The sequence below is a fragment of the Theropithecus gelada genome, chromosome 15, assembly GCF_003255815.1.
Source record: "Theropithecus gelada isolate Dixy chromosome 15, Tgel_1.0, whole genome shotgun sequence".
Lineage (NCBI taxonomy): Eukaryota > Metazoa > Chordata > Mammalia > Primates > Cercopithecidae > Theropithecus > Theropithecus gelada.
Window position 1 is genome coordinate 60,515,486 of NC_037683.1, and position 6,642 is coordinate 60,522,127.

The window sequence follows — 6,642 nt, forward strand, 5'->3', positions numbered from 1 at the left end:
GAGATCCTTCTCTTCATCAAGGCTCTGGAGGTAAGGAAAGGGAAGGCAATAGTGAAAAAAAAAAATGGCTGAGAAACACTAGTCTAAGCCCACATAGAGAGTGCATAAAGGAAAGCAAAAACAGGAGTAAAAAGTAAGAGAGGGGAATTCAGAAAATGGAAACTAATATATTCCCTATTTAAGGTTATGCACAAAGCAAGGTCTTCAGAGAACCTAGAGCCCAAGGTGCAGAGTCACCCATGTCAACAAGCCCAGCAGCATCTGCAACATCTGTAATGGCCTTGCCCTTTTCTTTACTGATGGCCCTGGTGATGCTTAGCTGCAAGTCAAGCTGGTCTCTGGACTGTGATCTGCCTCAGACCCACAGCCTGGATAACAGGAGGACTATATAGGCACAAATGAGGAGAATCTCTCCTTTCTCCTGTCTGAACAACAGACATGACTTTGAATTTCTTCAGGAGGAGTTTGATGGCAACCAGTTCTAAAAGGCTCCAGCCATCTCTGTCCTCCATGAGCTGATCCAGCATACCTTCAATCTCCTCAGCACAAAGGACTCATCTGCTGCTTGGGATGAGACACTCCTAGACAAATTCTACACAGAACTTTACCAGCAGCTGAATGATCTGGAAACCTGTGTGATGCAGGAGGTGGAAGTAGGAGAGACTGCCCTGATGAATGAGGACTCCATCCTGACTGTGAGGAAATACTTCCAAAGAGTCACTCTCCATGTGACAGAGAAGGAATACAGCCCTTGTGCCTGGGAGGTTGTCAGAGCAGACACCATGAGATCCTTCTCTTCATCAAGAAACTTGCAAGAAAGATTAAGGAGGAAGAAAAGACTCATTTATAACACAAGATGAATTGAATCAAATATTTCAAATGTTTTCGCGAGTGTTAATCAACATCCTGTTCAGCTATACAGGTACTAAAGACTTACAGATGGCCATGCAGATGTATCTGTTTATTTAACTACTTATACAACTTAAATTATTCTTGCTCACATAGCATGTGCACCTTTATATTGTGAATTATGTAACAGGAATATGGTTTTTATATTTACTTAATGTATTTTACCTTGTTTAATAAATGTTTACTATAGAAAATTCTCTTATTTGTTTATTCTTTAAATGAAACCCTAAGCCTGATTTTGCAACCTGATAAAAGTATAGGTGGCACAATTCATTTACTCGCCATTATTATATTCAAGTTATAAGTAAAAATGGACTCTGTCTAAGCCAGATTATATGCTGCCTCAGGATATCTAAGAGAACATAACAAATACAGTTTTTGCTTTCTGATGTCTTTGATTTTTGTAGGGAAAAATCCCTACAAATAGTAATTTTACTTAATATCAGTTATGTTAAATACTATAACAAAAAGAAGGATCAATGAATTTCTCTCAGCAGAAAGTAGACTGAGGCATGTAAGGCAATAGAAACTAATGCAGAGATATCCTCTATAAGTTGACTGGTAGAAATCTATGTGCAAATGTGCACTGTTAGTTTGTTATGTGAATTTGCAATTTACAAGAAATGCAACTGGGAGAGGTTCATGTGTGGTAACTGAAAGCACAGAAATGGAGGTGATCATGTGGGGAGAGAGTGTAAAGGGAGAAAAGTACTTAAATTTGGTTCTGAGAGCCTTCAACCCTTAAAAGAAGGGGAGAGAAGAGCAACAAAGAAAACAAGTGGAATGGCCATATGAGACTATGAACAATGAGAGAGAAAGGTGATGAAGCGTATTTAAGAAAATAAACATGCTTAGAAGAGTAGTCACTGGATTCATGAAGGGTGTGGATTGAAACTGCCCACTGCAATGGAAAAATAGATGGCACTGGCAATTGCAGTGACAGCTGTTTTGGTAGATTTAATCAGCAGAAACCATAATGAAGAAGGTGGAAGTGTAAATAAGAGAAGGTAGGGAGAGAAGAAGGAAATAGGATGAAATCTTGAAAAAACGTAGGTTATTTTTTCTGTACATAGGTTTTCCTTTTCTGCAATATTTTTTCTGGATAAATTTCATAGAATTGATGTAGTGACAAATTATATGATATGCTATATATACTTATTATAAATCATGACATTCAATAACTTATAATTATAATTTATTATTATTTTAATACTACCTTGAATATCAAAGCTGATCAGTTTTTGTTAATTTGTTGGGCTAGAATATATGACTAATTCAATGAAAATATTACATTAATACTGTTAATATAATAGTTACTGGAATTATTGGCTTTATTAATTAAGTTACTTACATCATTGATTTACTAGTTTTACTGCTGCTCTCTGGTGGATGTAGATATGATAAGAATTCTTTTATATTGGTAATTGGTAATTTTATCAGATTTTATGAATATTGGAGTCTTATATTGATCCCAAAATAACCAAATTACTATAAACATTAGTGATAAACTTCCTTCACAAAAGTAAGAAATTGCATCAAAGAATCTCTTTCCCAATATACAGTGAAGAAAAAAAATTGGTCAAAACCAGTTGAAAATACAGCATGAACCATAGAAATTCAGACAGCAAGAAAAAGTTCTGTGTAATTCATGAGTAAAAGGAAATTTAACAATTTGCACAGAGATCCTGAATACAAAACTGACAAAATCACCTGTAATTTACATGAAAGAATTTGACATTAAAATTTCATTCTGCTTAGACGTAAGTGTGATGTTGATCAAGGCGTCTAATCTCTTTGAGCCTTAGTTTTCTCATAAATAGAATGGGTTCAAACTATTTAGATACTTGTGAATATTAAAGGAACCCATGCAGTTTAAAGTACCTACCATAGTACCTCCCATTGAGTAAGGAGTTAAAATATGGGAGGTATTTCCCTATTTTTCTTCATTCAGCTGTAAATAAGAATATTATTTGTGTTTCTGTAAAATTCTTAGGAACTATGTCCTACCTTTCAATAACTGACCTCCCAGAAAGGCAGCCTAAAAAACTAGATTCTGTTATCTCTAGAGAGGCTGAAAAATGGTCACTCCTCATTTCAAAGAAATGTCCTATTTATATGCAGTCAGGGAATGGTGGCTTGTATAAATACATGACACAGGAGAATAAGCATGTAGATCGAAGTGCAGAAGACACATGATGTTTATTTACTGATTCAGGCACCTGATACATTTCCTCCCTGGCTCTCAGCATTCCAGGATGCACTCTTATATCACTAGGGATTCCTTCCTCTCCAGGGTGGATTCCCCATGGGACCCAGGTCATTCACTCCCTTCATTTTCCTGCCCATTCACACAGCTGCTTTCAGTTCTGTTGTGCTTTTGACCTCATGGGTTCCCAAATGAGCAAAATGCCACAAATGCTAAACGGAAGTGAAATAAAATTTCTAGGTTTTGCAGAAACATCTATAAGAGAGGTTTTCCTGAATTTCCGTTGACTATAATGTAATAGTAGCTTAGTAAAAAGGAAAGAGAAAAGACAATCCAGTTTATGTGTGTGCTCCTGAAAACCTCTCAGGGGAAGATGGTCAAAGGTGACAAGGGCAGCCACCAAGACTAGAGGGCTGATTTATTCAGAAACCCTATCACTTCTGGGGATTTATCTTTATGTGGAAAAAGGCTACTTCTTGGCAAGAACAGATTCAAATATTGTCATAAGCTTGTTTCCTACCCTGTTTGTTTCCTTACAAAGACAGTGACTCTCCAGCTTCAGGCAGGGCAGGGAATCCTTAGGATTGGCAGTTAGAGAAACAGAAAGGGTTGTACCCCTGCCTAGAGTCTATGGTGCAAAGCAGTCTACCCTCCTTGGAATCACCCCTTCTACATACTTTGGGACTCCAAGGGATAGGCAGAGCTGCCAATCTTGGCATGGAACTCAATGGTCATTGTAAAAATCTCATGTTAATAGGGCGCATTAAACTCTCAACAGTACAATCTTAGTTTCACAGATTCATTCCTAATATCAGACTTCAAATATTAACAAATAGTAGAATACTTTCACTGTTGCTTTGAATAATGATTTTGACATCTCTTTTACTTAGTAGTAAAAACACTGCCTAGGTAGCAAAAAACAGAAGTTTCAGGAAAGCTGAGGAATATGAAAGAATACTGTCATTTTACCTGAGAGCTAGTATGACTTATTTATTCAAATATATCAAATTTGGTATAATTTTAGAGGCATCCTTATAATAGGCACCATATTTTTACGAAGGTATTTCACCAGGAAGTGCATGAATTGCTAAGATAGCAGGGAGGGAGGGCCTGCAACTGCAGAGGGGACTTGAATGTTTTCCTTAGGCTGTACACTCAACATTTGAATTTGCTGCTTTCCAAATGGGAGTTGACCCGAGCCTTAGATAAAGTTCAACACATTTTGTCCTTTGTAGACTTCTTCTGTCCTCCAGAGGGGAGGATGAAGAAATTTAGGAGGTGGACATGGCATAGCTTTCCACGCTGTATATGTGAGGGTTCTCCAGAGAACAGAACAAAGAGGATGGAGAGAGAGAGATTTATTTTAAGAAATTGGATCACATAATTGTGCAATCTTGGCAGATTCAAATGTGTAGGGTAGTCTGGCAGGGTGGAGACCATGGACAAAGTGGCAATTGGAGTCCAAAGGTAGTCTGCTGGCAGAATACCCTCTTCTTCAGAGGAGGTATATCTTTCCCTATTAAGGCCTTCAACTGATTGGAGGAAGCCCACCCACATTATGGAGGATAGTCTGCTTTACTCAAAGTCTACTAATTTAAATGTTAATCTGATCTAAAACATATCTTCACAGAAACACCTAGAAGAATGTTTGGCCAAACATCTGGGTTCCCTGGCCTAGGCAAGATGACATATAAAATTAACCATCATACTGCCCCTTTCTAATTGATGTTCTAACACTTTTCAAATATTATTCCTCTTCCATTCTTCGACAGTGGTTTGTGTGTTTTATATATTTTACATAATTTTCCTACCTTTTTTGTTTCTAGGTGAGCAAATCCTAAGATCAGGGTCCACTCCATCATCTTACTAGGAAAAGTCTCTTAGCCATGCTCTGTTTCATAGGAAGAAGTCAGAAATATTTGTACATTAAAAATAACCACATATTTTTGTAGTTTAACTATTTTTCATGAGCTTACAATAACAGCCCAGGACCCCTCTTCTTTATTTAAAATCTAATCTTATTTTCAAGTCTCCATTCCATCAAAATTTTATTATCATCTATGGCATAGAATGAGATTTTACATTGACTTCTGCCTTTATTCCCAATTCATCATTTTAGAACCACTTATGGAAAACTCCTTTCTGCCACATTAGCATTATATATATATATATTCCCAAATCTAATTACTACACATAATTTCAAAGACTATATACTTTAAAAGTTGGTTTATCTAATATTCCCCTATATCACACTGTTTCCAGCATTACTATTAAAGACTCATTTCATTTTCTAGTAGGGATAGTTATGCCAAGAATTCTTCTTCTATACTTTTACATTATTATAATGTATTATTCCTGATTAAATTCATATTTTATCTACCATGTAGAGCATAAACTTCACAAAAAATCACTGGCCCTTGAGGATGAACGAGTAAACAAATTGCAATGAATACAATATTCTGGGACAATATCTTCATACAATGGAAGAGTAAAAGTGGATCAAGGAATTTCTTTTCCCCAATATCTAAGGTAGAGAATAGGTGAGCACCAGCAAAAAATACAACAGCATGCACATGCACCAATAAAATAAAGACAAGGGATCAAGACAGATGTTTAATTCTGGAGTCAAAGCACGTTTTAAAACTTAATAGAATTCTAAAATATGAAACTTTAAAAATTGTGCATAATATGCAATTCAGGACTCTACATTGTATCTTGATTCTGCCACCAATTATGTATAATCTTGGGAAATTCACTTAACTTCTCTGAGCCTCAGTCCCCTTAAGTAAATATAGGGTAGAAATATTCATACAGTTGTATTAAACAAACAAAAACATTTTAAAGCACTTAAGAGTATTTGCCACTGAGCAAGGGCTCAAATATGGTTATTTTCTATTTTTTATATAGATATAAATATCAGAATACTGAACTCTCCCACCTCCTTTCAGTAACATGACAGTCTAAACAACTGCATTCTAGGAAGTGTTCCTAGAAGACTGAAAAATAGTCACCCTTCAGATGGAAGATTAGTCTGAATTGTATATTCAGTCAGGAAAACGCAACTTGTAGAAATATCTGAAAGATAAGTTAATCTCCTAAACTGAAGTAAAATAGACCTGCACATAGTACCCATTTTTCAAGTCCGATATCTGACATACTTCCCCCTTTCCTCCCTGTTTGTCTGGATCCCATTCTTCACTCCCATATCACGTTAGTTTCCGTCCTCTTCCTTTAGAAATCCCCAGTGTTCTCTCCTCTTCACTCCTCATTAACCTTCACTGCCTATTCATATAGCTGATTTCAGTCCTCTTGTGGGTTTTGTCCTTCAATTTCCCCTTAAGAGTACAAAGCCACTAATTAAAAGCAGAAGTTGAATGAAAGTTCTAGGTTTTTCAGAAACTCTTATATATAAAAAACCTCTTTTTATTTTCGTCTGATGAATATTTCCAGAAATGAGGGAATGCCCCTGTTACAACAATGTAACAGCAGCTGTAGGAAAATAAAAGGCAGGTTCCGTTTTACTTGGG

The 6,642-nt window shown here is 36.3% G+C and overlaps 1 pseudogene; it reads left to right on the forward strand.

Moving 5' to 3' along the window:
• The first annotated feature begins 275 nt into the window (after positions 1 to 275).
• On the forward strand, positions 276 to 860 carry LOC112607721 (annotated as a pseudogene).
• The last annotated feature ends 5,782 nt before the right edge of the window (positions 861 to 6,642 follow it).